At 44.4% G+C, this 18,447-nt stretch overlaps 1 protein-coding gene and 1 non-coding gene across 4 annotated transcripts in view; both read right to left on the bottom strand.

The window, feature by feature from the left end:
• Positions 1–17,485, bottom strand: part of BICRAL (BICRA like chromatin remodeling complex associated protein) — an 84,831-nt gene extending 67,346 nt beyond the window's left edge. For 2 of the 3 annotated variants that reach the window (XM_064597613.1, XM_045869915.3), the window contains exon 1: positions 16,979–17,485. The gene's annotated coding sequence lies outside the window, so the exon portion shown is untranslated. Of the gene's footprint in view, positions 1–11,991; positions 16,487–16,978 lie in introns of those variants that run through there. The other variant, XM_054506460.2, reaches the window with a different exon arrangement.
• On the bottom strand, positions 7,254–7,326 carry TRNAK-UUU (transfer RNA lysine (anticodon UUU)). Its single transcript has one exon. It is a non-coding gene; the product is annotated as a tRNA-Lys (tRNA).
• Positions 17,486–18,447: the final 962 nt, after the last annotated feature.

The following is an 18,447-nucleotide window of genomic DNA, read 5'->3' as shown; positions in this document are numbered from 1 at the left end:
AGAGCTTACTAAAAAAATAAAGTAAAATAAAAATAAGTTATCTCTTTCTGTTTGTGTAAAATGACCATAATTATTCCATTGGGGAAAAATCCAAAAATAAATTATTTGAAAATAAAAGCAAGCAAATGATTTGTTAAAAAGAAACTAAAGCTGATGCTGAGAGCTTCTGGATCAGTATCCTCACAGAAGCCTCACATCTGACTCATAGCTCCATTTTTATAAACCAGGAACGAAGACTTGCTCTTAGCCAGTGGTTCTCAACCACCTGGGGGCTTGTTAAAAATGCAAATTCTCAGCCCATCCCAGACCTACTGGATCGGGAACTCAGGGAGTGACAAACAAGCTGTCTGCGTAATTCTGATGTGTACTCAAGTTTGAGAACCACTAGGTCAACACAGAACTAGTACTTAACCATCTCTTTAACTCTAAAAGCTGTCTATTTTTTTAGAAGTTTTTTGGTTTTTTTTCTGATGGAGGGTCTTGGGAATATATGTGTGTGTGTGTGTGTGTGTGTGTAAAAAGTACACATAACATAAAATCTACCATCTTAACTATTTTTTCAAAAGATTTTAATTTAGGGCACCTGGGTGGCTCAGTTGGTTGGGTGACTGCCTTCAGCTCAGGTCATGATCCTGGAGTCCCGGGATTGAGTCCCGCATCGGGCTCCCTGCTTGGCAGGGAGTCTGCTTCTCCCTCTCCCGCTCCCCACTCTCGTGCTCACTCTCTCAAATAAATAAATAAAATCTTAAAAAAAAAAAGATTTTAATTTATTTGAGAGAGAGAGAGACGGAGCAAGCATGAGGGAGGAGAGGGGGAGGGGCAGAGGGAGAGGGAGAGGCATACTCCCTGATGACCAGGGAGCCTGACGTGGAACTCCATCCCAGGACTCTGGGATCATGACCTGAACCGAAGGCAGACGCTTAACTGACTAAGTCACCCAGGCGCCCGCACCTTAACTATTTTTAAGTGTACAGTTCAGTGGTATTAAGTACATTCACATTGTTGTGCAACTGTCTCCACCATCCATCTCCAGAAGTCTTCATCTGGAAAATCTGAAACTCTGTACACATTCAACACTAATTCTCCATTCTGATCTTCCCCTGGCCCCTGGCAACGATCACTGTACTTTCTGTCTCTATGAATCTGACTCCTCTGGGTACCTCATATAAATGGAATCTAGAAATAGAATCTAGTTTCACTCAATCCCTATGACCACAGAAAGTTTGGAAAGTACGGAAGTGTAAAAAGAGGAAAATGAAGATCACTATGATTCCACTGCCTAGAGGTGACTGCTATGGACTGAACTGTGCCCCTCCCAAAGCTCATGTTTGAAACCCTAACCCCCAGTATGACTGGATTTGTAGACAGGGTCTTTAGGAGGTAATTGCGGTTAAATGAGGTCATAATGGCAGGGCCCCAGTAGGATAAGGCTGGTACTTTTTTTTTTTTTTAAGAGAGGGAGGGAGAGGGATGCCTGGGTGGCTCAGTTGGTTGAACGTCTGCCTTCGGCACAGGTCATGATCCCGGGGTCCTGGGATCGAGCCCCACATCGGGGCTCCCTGCTCAGCGGGGAGCCTGCTTCTCTGTCTGCCTCTGCCTGCCGCTCCCCCTGCTTATGCTCCCTCTCTCTGTGTCAAATAAATAAAATCTTAAAAAAAAAAAAAAAGAGAGAGGGAGGGAGAGGAGGTCGCGGGGGAGGGGCTGAGGGAGAAAGAATCTTAAGCAGACTCCCTGCCAAGTGCGGAGCCCAACACGGGGCTCGATCCCAGGACCCTAAGATCATCACCTGAGCCGAAATCAAGAATCAGACGCTTAACTGACGGAGCCACCCAGGCGCCCCAAGGCTGGTGCTTTTATAAGAGGAAGAGACACCAGCACTCACATGAGGACACAGAGAGAAAACAGCTGTCTGCAAACGAGGAAGCAGGCCCTGCCCAGCAACCAAATTGGCCAGGACCTGGATCTTGGACTACCCAGCCTCTAGAACTGGGAGAAAATAAATTTCGGTTATTTAAGCCACCCGTAAGTCTATGCTATTTTGTTATGGCATCCTGAGCTGATACCATGGAACATGCTTTTTTAGTCTTTTTCTTTACTACATTTTTACATGTAAGGTATATTTTGATATGTAAATGAAATCAAAGCCCATATGCTTTTTTTCACTTTCTCAGCATTTTCTAAATCTGTGTTCTGCAGAATAGCATTCAGCAGGACCTTAACTTTTGGCAACTGGGTTTTATTTTATTTTTTTTAAGATTTTATTTATTTATTTGACAGAGACACAGCGAGAGAGGGAACACAAGCAAGGGGAGTGGGAGAGGGAGAAGCAGGCTCCCCGTGGAGCAGGGAGTCCGATGTGGGGCTCGATCCCAGGACCCTGGGATCATGACCCAAGCCGAAGGCAGACGCTTAACGACTGAGCCACCCAGGCGCCCTGACAACTGGGTATTAAAGTGACATCAGGTTTCTGCTGCTAAATTTCTCAGAGGCTTTTCTGCACTAAACTGGGAATACCAAGATGGGAATCTGTTAGATTTGATCTCTAAGTGTTTCAGGTAAACTCTGCATTACATCCCCTGCTGTTCTGATAAAAGTACACTACTGGACAACTAATAGGAATTTCAAGGAGCAATGCCCAGTCTTAGAAGGAAATACTGGCTGACAGGAATAATTCACTTTAGATAAAAAGTCCATTTCATTTCCTAAAGGAAACATTCATTCACTGTTAGTAGACACGTGCAATGAAATACTGCTTTAATGTTACTTTTTATAGCAATAATAATTTTCAACAGCAGTGATAGCTGAGACCCACGTGCGTCAGGCACTATGTAAATCTTTATATGCATGATCTCACTTGACCCTTACAAACTTCCTCAGAATGGTAAATTCTCAATCCAGAGGGAGAAACTGGGCACATTCCCTCAGGGAGGTTATGTAATTTACTCAAAGACAGCACAGAAATGAAAAGAGCAAGGGGTGGAACCCCGATCTGTCTGGTACCAAAGCTATTATTAACTACAGTGCTTCTTTCTAAGTCGCATCACTGCCCTGTTTGAAAACTTTTATGATTTTTTAACATGTAAGAGAAAAAAAACTTCATATACTTTGACTTCGCATTTAGTGCATTTCACAAACTGATCCCAAAGTCCCTTCCCAGCCTGCCTTTCCCCCCCCTCTTTCTTTTCTCCTTTTACAAACTTCTCATTCCATCAAAGAGCTTTCCTCACTGTCCTGCCCCTTTCTTACACTTCTCACCTAATTTGGTTCTTGCCCACCTAAATTCCTCTGCTTATGCCATCTTTTCATGGTCAACAAATTCCTCCAGGCTCCAGTTCAAATTCCATCTCCTGTATGTAACCCTTGACCGCTCACTCTCTTATGCTCCACAGCCAGCAAGAACGCCTCTTGGCTCCACTTCCAAAATAGATCCAGAATCCCACCACGTACCACCGCCACTGCCATCTTCCTAATCCAAGCCATCACCATATCCCACCTGGTCTCTCTGCTTCCATTCTTTTACCCCCTGCAATCTATTCTCATCCCACCCTCCTGAGTAATCCCTTTAAAACATAAGCCAAGGGGCCCTTGGGTGGTACAGACCATTAAGTGTCCGACTCTTGGTTTTGGCTCAGGATCGTGGGATCAGGCTCCGCATCAGGCTCCGAGCTCAGTGCAGAGTCCACTAAGGTTTCTCTATCTCCCTCTCCCTTTGCCCCAACCCATGCTCGTGTGCACTCTCTCTCTAAAATAAATAAATCTTTAAAAAAACAATAAAATAAAACATAAGCCAAAATCCTCCAATGAATCCCCTTTCTTCACTGTAAAAAACAAAGTCCTTTTCTACGTTCAACCGTGAATACCTGCAATGCTCTCTCTGCCCCCCAACCCCTCTGCCCTCCCTCTGATTCTATCCCTTGCTGACTTCCCATGCCCTGAATTCACCAGGGATGCTCATGTCTCAGGCCCTTTGCACTGGCTGCTCTCTGTCTGGAATGCTGTTCCTTTGGCTATCTGCAGGCTTGCCCCTTACTTCAAGTCTGCTTAGATGATCCATGACCTATCATGACCACCTTCCCATTCCCCAGCACTCTACATTTTCCTTATCTTGCCTTATTTTCTCTCTTATAACTTACTACAGTGTTTACCTGGGTTTATTGTCTGTCTTCCCATGAGAGCAGGGCCTTGGTCTTTTGTTCACTGAGGGATCTGGGAGCCCAGAATGGCACCTGGCCCAAATTAGGATCTCAATAATTGCTGAATGAATGAATGCGTGGATGCTCTCACACACTTCAAAGGCTCTCCTTTGCTCTCACTTGTACCACTCGCTTGGCACTTACCATACACTGCTGTGTCTTCTTTTGTGTGCACCTACTATTCACCTAGCTAGACTATGTGTTCCTATAACCTCTAAGTGCCCTGTACAAAATTAGCATTTAGCAAATATTTGATGATGAATTATCAGTGCAGTGCCTTTTTCTTTCAGAGTAGATACAGGAATATTTTTTCAAAAGATTCCTTTTTGACATTTCCTTTAGAAAAATAACATTCTGGAAAGCAGTATAAGAAAAAGGATATAAGTATTTTATACGCACGCACACACACACTATAACAAATCCATGTCATGCTCTGAAAGGAAAATATTTGCTTTGTGACTTTCACAGCATCTTATAACCTGAAGACACTGAAGACATTCTTGAGAGTCAAGCTCAAGGTAATGTTTTCAGTTAGGCAATCTGAAACACAGAATATATTTTAAATGAGAATTATGAGTTGGGAAATTATGTAACGTGACAAAAATAAAAGGTTAATGTCAAATAGGTTTTATGTCTTTTTTTGATCTTATGATAGAAAGTTCTAGCTGGGGAGTATTTAACTGTAATGAAGAAAATGTATTCTATAAAATAATTTATCTAAATTTATATTATTTAGAGGTATTTAGAGAACTGAAGGATTCACTTCCATGAACACTTGAGCCTACTCTCTATATTGTGCATTTTGTGTTGCATACACAACATGTGTGTTTCTGAAAACCAGTTGAGACAACTTTGTAACATTAGCTGCAGATCTCTTCCTCATCTTGACTGCAGCACCTGCACAATTCCCTTTGTGAGGGTGGGCGGGGAAGCTCTGTCAACAGACTCCTGCACCATGTATGGTAATTTCTTAATTGATTATATGTCTAATTTAACTGTAAAACTTGAACATGGCTGTGCAAATGAAAAAAAGGCATATACATTAATACATTAGTACTTGGAAGATACCATCAAAAAGATAAGCAAATTTTTGGGGGGCGCCTGGGTGGCTCAGTCGTTAAGCGTCTGCCTTCAGCTCAGGTCATGATCTCAGGGTCCTGGGATCGAGCCCCACATCGGGCTCCCTGCTCCGCAGGAGGCCTGCTTCTCCCTCTCCCACTCTCCCTGCTTGTGTTCCCTCTCTTGCTGTGTCTCTCTCTGTCAAATAAATAAATAAAATCTTAAAAAAAAAAAAAGATAAGCAAATTTTCTATGGGTGCACTAGGTGTTTCACATGGCATAATGTCAACTTTACATATCTAAGTATGTGAAGGTCCTCCCCACCCCCTTTTTTTCCAAACAGCATGATTACCCAAATTTCATTTCTCTTTGTATTATTTTTTTTTTAAGATTTTATTTATTTATTTTACAGAGAGAGACACAGCGAGAGAGGGAACACAAGCAGGGGGAGTGGGAGAGGGAGAAGCAGGCTTCCTGCCAAGCAGGGAGCCCAATGCGGGGCTTGATCCCAGAACTCTGGGATCATGACCTGAGCTGAAGGCAGTCGCTTAACCACTGAGCCACCCAGGCGCCCCTCTCTTTGTACTATTCTTAACAATTTCTTTCAGGTTGTTTTATCTACACGATATATGCTATAACAGAAAATAACAAGGATATCATGTGCCATATAAAGTCAGATGAGTAAGTAAAAGAGTTTTAAAATTTGAAAATAAAACCATCTTGAGGTCTATGGATAGAAGCAGCTCCAAACATATCGAGTTGTAAATATTCATCTTTTAAGTGTGATCACACCTAGAAAAAAGGGGTTGGGCTCCCATTTATCTCTCCAATCCTGAGATTCTTACAGATCTGGAGAATCAGAATACACATAGGAAGAATAAAGTGACCTATTCCTTTTTTTTTTTTTTTTTTAAGATTTTATTTATCTATTTGACAGAGAGAGACACAGCAAGAGAGGGAACACAAGCAGGGGGAGTGGGAGAGGGAGAAGCAGGCTTCCCACGGAGCAGGGAGCCCGAAGCGGGGCTCGATCCCAGGACCCCGGGATCATGACCTGAGCTGAATGCAGACACCTAATGACTGAGCCACCCAGACACCCCTAAAGTGACCTATTTCTAAATATATTTCTTTGCACTTCTAGGAAATGCCAGAGTTAAATCTAAATATAGCAGCATTCATTTTTATTTTAAATCCTAGAAGACATACTTCCAAATCAAAACCACACAAAAATAACTTTCATGGGGCGCCTGGGTGGTTCAGTCGTTAAGCGTCTGCCTTTGGCTCAGGTCATGATCCCGGGGTCCTGGGATTGATGCCCCGCATTGGGCTCCCTGCTCCGCGGGAAGCCTGCTTCTTCCTCCCCCACTCCCCCTGCTTGTATTCCCTCTCTCGCTATGTCTCTTTCTGTCAAATACACAAAATCTTAAAAAAAATAATAATAATAACTTTTACTCTCAGTAATCAGGAGAAAAAAAAATCTGATTTTTTGTGTGTGTGTGGGTAATAGTCTCTATATAGAAAGAGTTACTTCTAAATTTTAAGACATTTCTCCACATTAAAAAAATATGTATCTAGTATTCTACTTCTTAGGTTATTTCCAGTTAAAAAACTAAAATTTACTCTAGAAAACTTTCTTTGATGTGAATTCTAACTTCGTATGTAACAAACGTGTTTGCCAAACACAAAGATTTTAAATTTAATCTCTCAAAATGGCATACAGGTTTCTCCAGTTCTACTGTTTATTGAGAAATTTTTTTAAAAAAATATTTTATTTTGGGGGCACCTGGGTGGCTCAGTCGTTAAGCATCTGCCTTCAGCTCAGGTCATGATCTCAGGGTCCTGGGATCGGGCCCTGCATCGGGCTCCCTGCTCCACGGGAAGCCTGCTTCTCCCTCTCCCGCTCCCCCCCTGCTTGTGTTCCCTCTCTTGCTGTCTCTCTGTCAAATAAATAAAATCTTAAAAAAATAATAATAAAAAATGTTTTATTTTTAAGTAATTCTACGCCCAGTGTGGGGCTTGAACTCACGACCCCGAGATCAAAAGTCACATACTCTACTGACTGAGCCAGCCAGGCACCCTGAGAAATGATTTTTGAAAAAATAAATTATAAACTACCCTAATTTATTTTATATTCATAAAACTATCAGTTATACTGCGCTGAAACTAAACTTATTCAACAACTATGACTTTTTTTTAAATTCAGGGGAAATGCTTAGGGCTTTAATACTTATTGCTAAAAATATACTGATGGGAGTGGCCCTAACACTGTAAAAAATTTCCTAGGAGCACTAAACTTTTCTAAAATAAAAATTTAACCATGAAACCAGATAAGCTGATTTATCTTTTAAAAAATTACAACAGGAGTCAAGGCTGAAATATGCTGCAAGCAACTTTTAAGGATGGTGGATTCTGATACATACAATAGCAGTCTTCTTACTCCTTAGTTATGGTCAAAATATTTACAGTCCGCATAACAAATTTTGAAATTCTCTCTGACATGACACTTACCACAAGATTTTGAAATTCTTCATCTCTCTAACCGAGGCTTCCCACTAATACGTAGTGCTAACACGTTGGTTCTCATTGGGCGAGGCGGAAAATTCTAGTTAGTGCTTGCAGCCTGGCGTGAAGAACTACCTCAAACTGTTGGGTGAGCTGCATGAGGCTCAAGAGCTGCAGGTCAGCCCTGGTGAACTCAAATCTACAGTGAGAATGTTTCATGATCTTTTACTACTGTGGCCCCTCAGGGCTAAGCTTTCTTGTACAGTCAAAAAGAAAAAAAAGTAATTACTTTTGACATGTTATCTTACTGGTCACACTTAAATACCCCTTACATTCTATCTACAGTACGGCCTCTTTACAAGAACAATTCCTTCAAGTCAATCACACTTTGAGCCTTTTAAATACTTTCTCCCCCAAATCTGTACTTCTAATTACTGTGCTTGCATTGACATTCTAAGCAAAGGAACAACTTGAGCTGTACCGTATCATCTTTAATTTAGGTCCTAAGTGTTCTTTTCTGATTAGGATTTTTTTTAAGTGAAAGATATGATTCATAATCTCTGATTGCTACCAAATATAGAGCTAAAATGGTCCCCATGTTTGACTCACCATACTATGCAAATAAAAACTGAATTATCTGCAGAAGGAGAATAACTGCTTTGACCTAGAATTTAACTATCACCAGAAGAGACTCTTGGGTTTTTTTAATCACAATTTTTACTTATCCATAAAAACACTACTTTTCCCTATTCTTCCTATTGAAATAATGGTCATCCAATTATAAGATATTAAAATGTTCAGTAGGCAGTCATTTGTAGATTAAGTTTATACACAGGCTTAATACCAATGGCAAAATGTATGATGAATGGATCTACAGTATATATTAAGATCCCGGCTCTGACCTTTAGTAAAGCAACCTTGGGTAAATTATTTATCCTCGGTAAACCTGTTTCACTATCTATAAAACAGAGACAAAATCTACTTCCAGGGTTATTTATGAGAATTTAATAATATTAAACACCCATTGGGGCCTGAAATAATGTTAAGGTTTAACAAATATTTTTTCTCTTTCCCTCCATTTTCTTCCTTGTAAAAATGTTTCAATTACAGGTCAGGACATACATAAAACATAATTTCTGATGATACAAGGAAGCATCCTGGATTTTGGTTCAACTGAGATAAGCCTTTCCTAAAAAGACAATACTTTTCACACTTCATTCCCTCACATTCTCACATACAGGGTTTTTATTTCAGGTAATGTAAGTGTTTAATGTGTTTGCAAGACAGCCAAAGAACCCACAAAACCAGAAAATGTTCCACTTTACAACTTTATTAAGAAGAAATTTATCATTTAGTCACAACCAGATAAAGTCGATGAGGATTAAGAGGAAGGGGAACTTGGGTTTAAGATCTGGTACAGTGAGGTCTCAGGATCTTTTCCTGAGCACAAGCACAAAGGAGGTAAGAAAAAAGGAGATCAAAGCCCCCAGCTGCTTCTCCCCAAAACCTCTTTCTTCCACTTTCCTATACAAACATGGGTACCACCCTCTGAGCTCTCCTGAACTGCACTAGAAATGGGCAAGCCATCCCCAGCAGAGCCACAGCCTGGGTTCCTACCCCCACGAAGCGAGGTACCATATACAGTTTCCATTGTAGGGCTTTCCTTTAAAGTCCACATCCCATTCCTTTACTGTCAGCACTCCACTTCCCCACACTCATTTAACAACCCCTCCTTTTCTGCCAGCCCCCTCACTTACTGTATTTTCCACTTCTACTCTACAACATTATGGACCACAGAACCATGCCCTGCAGATGGATCTGGTGCGTTACTTAATTCATGTTGCTTCATGACAGCCAAGTACCCTTTCTTTTGTCCATTTTCCCCCACATCTGATACACTCCACAAATTTACTCCCCTCTCCTTAAACTCAAAGCCTTTTGCCTCTGCCCCTGACAAATGAGCTTGCTATCTTCTCAGTAAAGACCACAGACATCTATTTTGAATCCTATCATCTACCCTGTTCTCCTTTTCTCTAATTTCATATTACTGTTACTCCATAGGCAAGTTGGGGAACAGAGGACCTCACTCAGGCAAGAATGAAGACAGGGAGGTTGAGGGGAGTGCTACACACTTCCACTTGGTATTGTTTGAATCTTTACAAGATTATTTTCCATGGGGCGCCTGGGTAGCTCAGTCCATTTTGGCTCAGATCATGATCTCAGGGTCGTGAGATCTAGCCCCAAGTCAGGCTCAGGCTCTGCGTTCATCTGCTTGAGATTCTTTCCCCCTCCCTTGCCCTTGTGCATATGTGCATGTGCTCTCTCTCAAAACAAATGAAAACTTTTAAAAAATGATTTCCCCAGTACTTATTTTCTCCCTCCTTGCCTGTAATCTTTCTCATCACCCACAGAGATCAGAATATATAAGGCACTGTAGATCTCAACCTATCTGAAAAACCTTTCCCTTTGGTTCCTATCATTTTACTCTACCTGGGTTGTCAAACTAGTCAGCAAATCTTTATTGAGTGCCTGGCTTGTTTTAAATGCTATGCTAAAGGGTCAGAACAAGTCAGTGAACAGGGAAAGAAAAAGTATAAGGTTTCTTGGTCCCATTCCAGAATCTCTAGGTTCTGCACACACAAGATTGGGACCGTGATAAGTGGAGATGTTCTCCCTAGCCCCAGGAATTTGATATTTGATTTTTAAAGCTACTTTCTTCCCCAGAAAATACAGTACTCTGCAAATTGTCCAAGGCAGCATGCCAATAACATCTGTACCTGCCACATAATGTTTCGATATTAACTCATTTTTATTGTGGGTAAAATACCCGATGTACCATCTTTAAGCGTACAGCTCGGTGGCCTTCTGTCCATTCACACTGCTGAGCAGGGGCTGCCACTACCCGACTCCAGGATTTTTCATCAGCTCACCTTGAGATTCTGTACCCATTAACTCATTTTTTATTAACCAAGAATGATCTTCATGATTAACCTCATGGCCCCCATCTCCATTCCCTTCTCTTGCTTTCCTACCCAGTGAACACTCCAAGGTTCCTTATTTTAATTGCCCCCTGCAACCACCTTCAGGTCCCTATCTTCTCTCTTCTGTCACACCGGGGTTGGCGGGGGAGACTCCAGTCCTGGTCAAACCAATCCCCTGCCTGCTCTTGGCTTCCCTTGTAACAGGTGGATGTCACTGGCAGAAAACCACTCAACTAACTGGATCAACTGGTTTCAAATTCTGACCCGAATGTCTGAATTCACAGCCAGACAGTCCTGTGAGCAGCAATCATACCTCGTTTCCCAGTGACTTACTTCACAGTCCTGCTGTCCAGGGCGAGGAGTCCTTCTCACCTCAAACCATCCCCACCCCTCCTTCCTTAACTGCTGGCCTTGCCTGAGACTTCACTGAGAACATAAAACGTGAAGCCCTGATTTCTACCCCCAATTCATACACGTCCTTGCACTGTGCCCATATTCTCTGCCTTCTCTCCTGCTACTTGGCAAGTTGTCTGGCTCCCACCAAAGGCAAACCCTCTTGTGTTTTGAATAGCTTCTCACCTTCTCCAGAAGTCTGCACCTTTGGTAGTAATACCTCTCTTTGGTGTTAGTCTCCCGCTCCCTATTAGATATTCCCATTAGCCTACTTAAAAACGCTCTTCTATTCCCCATCATTTAAAAAGAAGCATGTCTTTGATCCTACCTCCCTCTCCAGCCACTGCTGTGCTGTCACTCTTCTCACCTTACAGCAAAACTTCCCCAACAAGTGGGCTCCGTTCACCTCATCCCATTCCCCGTGCATTCCAATTGGGCTTCCAACCCCATATGCCACAGAAACTACTTGTCAAACAGCCACCTCCATGTTGCCAAATCCTAGTGGTCACTTCTCTATCCTCAATGTTCTCAGCAGCATTTGGCAGAGACCATTCCCTCGTTCTTGAAAAGAATAATCCACTCTTTCACTTTCATGGGTAAACCTTCTCAGTCTCTTTTGTCCAACCTTGAGCCACTGGAAGTGTTTTATGGTTTGAGGTTAAGGCTTCTAGGATCATAAATGATCTCAACCAGTTCCATGACATACCATCTGTATTGCTAGTGACTCCCACCATTTAAGGCCACTCCTATCAGTCCAATCTTAATTATCCACTGCCTACTTGACATTCCATTTGGATGTCTTGCAAGTATTTAAAAAACACAACAGGTTCCACACAGAGCTCTTATTACCCACCCCTCCCTACCTGTTCTTCCAGTCTTCTCCACCAGCAAATGGCACTGTCAGTCACCAAGGCTTAGGCGAGAACCCTGAAGGCTTCCTTGATTCCTCCCTGTCTCCACAGCCAACTCATTAAGTAAATACTTCTGATTCCACCTCCATAACCTATCTGGAACCCCCCATCCACTTTGCTCCATCCCCCTCGCCACTGTATTTGCCTAAAATACCATCAATCTTGAGCTGGCCACTGCACTAGCCCTCACCTCTCGGCTTCCTTCCTTGCTCCACAGAGCGGCAGTGACCTTTAAAAAAAAAAAAAAAATCACTGCCCTAATGAAAGCCCTACAATAGCTTGTCATTTTGAATAAAATAAAACCCCAAACTCCTGGTACAGCCTAATATAGGAAGCCCCAAAGGATCTCTCAACTTCCATCTCATTCCATTCTCCTCTTGCCTCTCTCTAACACCCATGCCCTTCTGGGCCTTCCAGGTCTTTGCATTTGTTCACAGGCTAGCACAGTCCCCAGTTTCTCACATGGCTAGCACAAGCTTAAGTTTCAAGCCTCAGCTCAAATATCATCTCTTCAAAGGGATGCGTCCTGACTCTCACTAGCCAAGACAGCCATTCCCCATACCACGCTCTTTTAGATCTACCAACTTATTAACTTTTTACAATTTTTCTTAATCTGTAATTATCTTGATTATTGGCGTTTAACTTATTTCCTGTCTTCCCCACTATACTATAAATTCCATGAAGGCAGAGATCTTGCCTGTCTTGAATTCCACCAAAGGTTACTTACTTACTTACTTTCCTTACTTACTTACTTTCCTTCCTTCATTTGTTTATTTATTTATTTAAAAAGTAACCTTTACACCCAATGAGCGGTTTAAACTCACGACCCCAAGATCAAGAGTCGCATGCTCTACTGAGTGAGCCAACCAGGCGCCCCCAATAAAAGCTACTTTAAAATAAAGAACCTATACCTCCTATTTAAGCAGGTTTATTTTAGATTTCCCCTCCTTACAATCTTCATTGGATTTTAGTCAAAGAATATAATTACTTGGGCATTTATCATGAAACACAATGGGAGAAAAAGCACACAGGAGAGTCAAAGCCTAGACCTCCACCTGCCTACTGATCTAGACCGGACACGGACTGCACACAGGTATTCAGTAGCTGTTCCTTTAAAATTTTTCAAATGTGGAAGGAAAGAGAAATGTAGACATATGCAAAGATAATATAATTTTGTCATCTGCATCAAAAATCAAAGTTTTTAACCATTCCCCCAGCGATTACTAAACACAACAGTGATTTGAGAACAAAGAAAGGAAAGCACAAAGTAAGTATATATGGTTCTTGCTCCACAGAAATTAAAAGATTACATCACTGACTTGGTTCTCTTTTATTTCGGTCAGGTCAGCTATTCATCACCTGCTCTGGATGTTTCTTCCTGACCTTCTGTGTCCTATATGCATACGCTGTTCCTGAAAGGGTCTCATGTTTAGAATAATTTCACCATCTTACTTCCCAAAAGACAAAAGGTACCTTCACAATTGAAAATTCTGAAAAAAAAAAATCCTTTCTTCCAAGGATTTACCTCTAGATTTCACCTCCCCCTCCCCAGGATCTTTTCTACCCTATTCCTAATTTCTATCTCAATCCTAGATTCAATTCTATTTTTGTTGCACAGCTGTCTGGACTAAATTAGATGGCCCAGCTAGACCTAGACGCCTGCATGTTTTATAACTTCTCAGCAGAATGAGATATACTTTGGAAAATGTAGAGATTTTAGTCTCAGACTAGGTAAACCTTCTTTCTGTAAGAAAATGGTTCCAATAATTTGACAAACGGCAGCTAGAAAAAAAATAAGAGAGAGGATGAGCAATAACTGTTGAAACTCAAAACGATATGGGCCTCAAGTCTCACACTCCAATTCAAAAGAGAGCCAGCAGCACAGTGCAATACAGTGATATTCCAACTCCGTATCTGTCACAGTGGAATCACCTGGAGAACTCTGGAGTAAGAGACTCCTACGTAGTCAGATTTAGGGGGTGCTGGAGAGAATTTCAAAATTGGGAGTTGGGGCATTGGAAAGTTGAAAGCCAGAAGCTTAAAACTGAGATTGCCTAACACACTAGATGTTTTGAGGAAACACACACACACACATTCTACCATTTAAAACGGCAAGACCTAGAACAATTTGTGTATCTGGTTGAACACTAGTTCCTTCTCTGGTATAAACAGATAATAAAACCAATTATTGCAGGACTGATATAAACAGGAGTTAAATAATGCACCAGGGGCGCTTGGGTGGCTCAGTTGGTTAAGCGACTGCCTTCGGCTCAGGTCATGATCCTGGAGTCCCGGGATCGAGTCCCGCATCGGGCTCCCTGCTCGGCGGGGAGTCTGCTTCCCTCTGACCCTCCCCCCCTCATGTGCGCGCTCTCTCTCTCTCAAATAAATAAATAAAATCTTAAAAAAAAAATAATAATAATGCACCAGGCACATACATACAGCAGTGTTCAATATATGGTAGGTCTTATGAAGGGTGTCTAGAACAGCCACTATGTATACTGTGTTTATAAGCACAAGGACACACCTACTAGTGCCACTATGTTACTTTTCTCCACTAGAAGTTAACTACTTACTTTCCATCCCTGTGGACTCCTAGAGATCAGTTTTAGGAACTTGTTTCCTCCTCCCAATAATCTTTTCAGTAACAATTCAAAACAGTTAAAACCCCCACACCGCTTCACACAGAGCTACAAGAGGACAGATCAGTACTTGTATGGGTGGTTCTAAGGAACCACTTCAGGGAGTCCGGGAACTGAGAAGCCTTATTATATTCATGAGAAAGAACAGACACAAAACAGCGCAGGGTTTTTTTTTAGAAAAGGGAAAGGGAAAAAAGTCTCAGTTTCCAAGCGAGTTTAATTTTTCAGATCAGAGTTCTAACCAACTGCCCTAAGTTGCTACCGTTTGGAATAATTAAGATGAAAGCCAACAAGGTGTTTCAAATCACTGGAACCCATAACCTTTCCACAGTTTGACTACATCAATGTCTCCCCAGGATGGTTTTATAATAAAGCAACTAAAGAAAGAAAACGAAGGTGGGGTGCCTTTGGAGAACGCGGTCACTACAAGGCAGACACTGTCCCCGGCTTTTTCTTGCGATTTTGTAACCTGGTTGGACTCTACTCTTGAAAACTAACTGGAAGAGGATGAAGGGAAAGCCGCCCTGCCCGCCCCCCCCCAGTCAGGTCGGGGAAGACAAAGCCGGCCCATTCTAGGCCCTAGGAGGGATGACGAGAACCCCCCCTCCAATTTTGACCGGAGGGGCATGCGGGGTCAGAGGGGAACCCACCAGCTGCAAGGCCCGACCCCTGGCCCGCTTCTTCCCTCAAACACAAATGCTAAGGAGCCGGACGCCGCCAGCCCGGCCCCTTGCCGCTCCGAGCCGGCCACCTCGTCTTTTGGGTCTGGGGGCCCGGGGAAGACCAAGGCTACGCGGCCCCGGGCTCGGCGGGCCTGCCCCGGCCCCGTCCCCACTTACAGAACCCCACACCCTAAGCGTAGCTCCCCGCTGCCCCCGACCTCCCGGCGCCGCGGCCGGCGAAGCGTCCACGAAGGGCGCCGCCCGCGCCGCCAGGGAAGATGGCGCCCGCGGAGCAACTGCGCCACCAGCCCTGGCAACGGGCCAGGCCCAGCGCCATCTTAGTGCCTTCCAGCCGCACCCCCCCCGATCCCGCATTCGGGGCGACTCGGGGGGCGCGAACCACGTCGGGCCCGAGAGCTCTCGGCCAAAATAGTGCCGCTGCGGCCTCTCGTCTCTTCGGCCCGGCCGCGCGGGCCCGGCAAGAGACTCCTGGTCGGGCCGCGGGTCCTCGGCGCCGCGCGAGGGCTCATCCGGCCCCGGCCGCGGGTCCTCGGCGGAGCTTGGGAGCCAGGCGGCGAGGCGACGGGGAAGGGCCAGTTCGCCGGCGGGCGCGCGCCGCTCACCGGGCCGGACCGGGCCCCGGCGGGGACGGGCGGCCGGCTCCGAGCTCTCGCCGCGGCTGCCCGCAGAAGCGGCGGGAAGGAGGAAGCCAGGATGAAAAAGAAACCCGGTCCCCGCCGCCGCCTCTCTCTCCACCCTCTCCCCTCCCCCTCCCGAGACGCGGGGTCCATTTTGCCGAGAAGAAAGAAAATGCGATTCACACCCAAGAGCTGCCGAGAGAAAAGAAACGAGGGGGGGAAAACCGAGGGGAGGAGATTGGAAAAGCTTATTTTTCTTCCTCGCCCGCCGTCACTCCTGGCCCTACCCTGCCCCCTGCTCGCGGCCTCGCCGCGCCGTCCTCCCCTCGCCGAGCCCCGCTCCCTCCTTCCCGGCTCCCGGCGGCTCCGGGGGGCGGAAAACACACTCACACTCGCGCACACAACTAATTTTAAACCGGCTCAATCAATGAGTCATTAAAAGGCTTCCCTCCCCTCTCCTCCCCACCACCAACCGCCACGCCACCCCCCTTCCCAGGCTCTCCCTCTCCCCGCTCCAGAAATTTGCATCCGCGGAAAAGGAAAAAAAAAAAAGGCGCCGGGGCCCCCACCCCGCCGAGGCGCCCCCAGCCCGGCCCCGCCGCCCCCTGCCCGCGCCCCCGCCCGAGACACTGAACTTGGTCTTCCCGGGGCCCGGGCGGCGCTGGGAAAGGCATAAACACTCGATTCCCCTTTTCTCCGTGTCCATTAAACATCCACCCACCACCACCATCACCCACCCACAAACCCACCCCCCCCAAAAAAAACACAGCCTTAGCCAATAGCTCTCTGGGCTGAAACCTAATATCCTGGTTTTGGCAACTCGGTGTTTAATTTGCTCCTCTTTCTTTTCTGTCTGTCTGGAGATAGATCTCCAGCCCCCCCTCCCTCGCTTTCCCCCTCCCCGAAGGAAAGAGGCAGAGGAAGGAGGTTGTGTGTGTTTTTTTTTCTCCTTGAAATTTTTATCACAAAATTATAATACACTCAAAGGGAAACTCACCGTCATGAAAAAGCAGTGCCTTGTCAACGGGGTTTCTGCGCCATCGCACCAGGGGCGGCGGCGGCGGCGGCGGCGGCGGCGGCGGCGGCGGCGGGCGCGGGGCGCGGGGCGCGGGCGCGGGAGCTCCCGGCCGAGCGGCGCCGGCCACACGCGCTCCGCTCTCTCTCTCGCTCACCCCCGCGCCGGGCGGCGGGCGCCCGCTCCCCGCGCCCGCCCGGCCTTCATGCTCTGCGCCCGGGCAAACCGCTCGCCTGCTCGTCTACCTCCAAACTTCGGTTCTCGCCTAGCAAAAAATGTGGAGATTAGGATTTTTTTAATTAAAAAAAAATTTTTTTCCCCCAAAAATCAAGCTCCCAAGCTGTCAATTCCTGTTTCCTTTGGGATTCTTTTTAACTTCAGAAATGTATTGGTTTATTCAAGAAACAGGTTTATTTGGCTTTTTTTTTTTTTTTTAAGATCTACAAGATGCGTGCTATTCTCTGCAGGCGCCCGGCACACACACACACACACACACACACACACACACACACTCTCTCTCTCTCTCTCTCTCTCTCTCTCTCTCTCTCTCTTTTTCTCTCTCTCTCTCTCCCCCCAGTTTTAGCTCGACCGGGGATGGGGGCGCCGGGGGTTAAAAACAAAAAACACAATATTTGTTTAGAACTCTGATTAGAATCAGTAAATACCTTTTTTGCATATGCTTTTTAAAAAAGTAAAACAACACTTTCACTTAGTTATTTGGCAAATAACTGATTCATTCTAACTTTTAAAGGTACTAGGCTTTCCTTTGCAACACCCTCTCTTTCCATTCCAGAATGCCGGGAAACCTTATCTGTGAAATCTGTAAGTCAGCATTAAAAACAAAACAAAACAAAACACAACACAACTTTAGCGGCCAAGATGAAAGTGAGGAGCTGATTAAGTCACTTGAAACATCCAATTCCTATTGCCTTCTCTGCCTTCTCTTTACGTAGATATCCTTTATCACCACCAATATTCCAAATTTGTGAAATTTTCATTACGTGATCCCCATTCTTAAAAAGGGAGCTACCCAATCTTTTAACACTCTTTGGTGCAAGTTTATAATTACCACCCGTTTTTAATCTCAAATCTCAATTTGTTGAGACGTCTCCATAAACCATCTAGCCCTCAGAGCATTTATGTAAATGCTAATTATGATAGTGTGGATTGGGAGGGGGTGCTTTGTGTCTAGGTTAATTGTATTTACTTTTACTGTAAATGTCCAAGAAAATATAGTGGGGGTCTTGTTATCTTTTAAATAAACACCAAGGGCAGGTAAAAGATGAATTGTATAAGAATGTGACTCAGATTTTTAAAAAACTACATATGTAAGCTCCAGAAATGTTCAAATACTATTTTAAATTAGTTTGTAATACATACAGCAGTGGGGGTCCTGCTGATAAATAGAATGTTCGGACCCATGTCCCCCAGATATTTGGTGAGTTTTAAAT

Source organism: Mirounga angustirostris, unplaced genomic scaffold (assembly GCF_029215605.1).
Source record: "Mirounga angustirostris isolate CCGP_5_RB_7025 unplaced genomic scaffold, mMirAng1.0.hap1 SCAF_8, whole genome shotgun sequence".
NCBI classification, from domain to species: domain Eukaryota; kingdom Metazoa; phylum Chordata; class Mammalia; order Carnivora; family Phocidae; genus Mirounga; species Mirounga angustirostris.
Note: the sequence above shows the minus strand (reverse complement) of the source record. Positions and strands in the feature narration are given on the sequence as shown.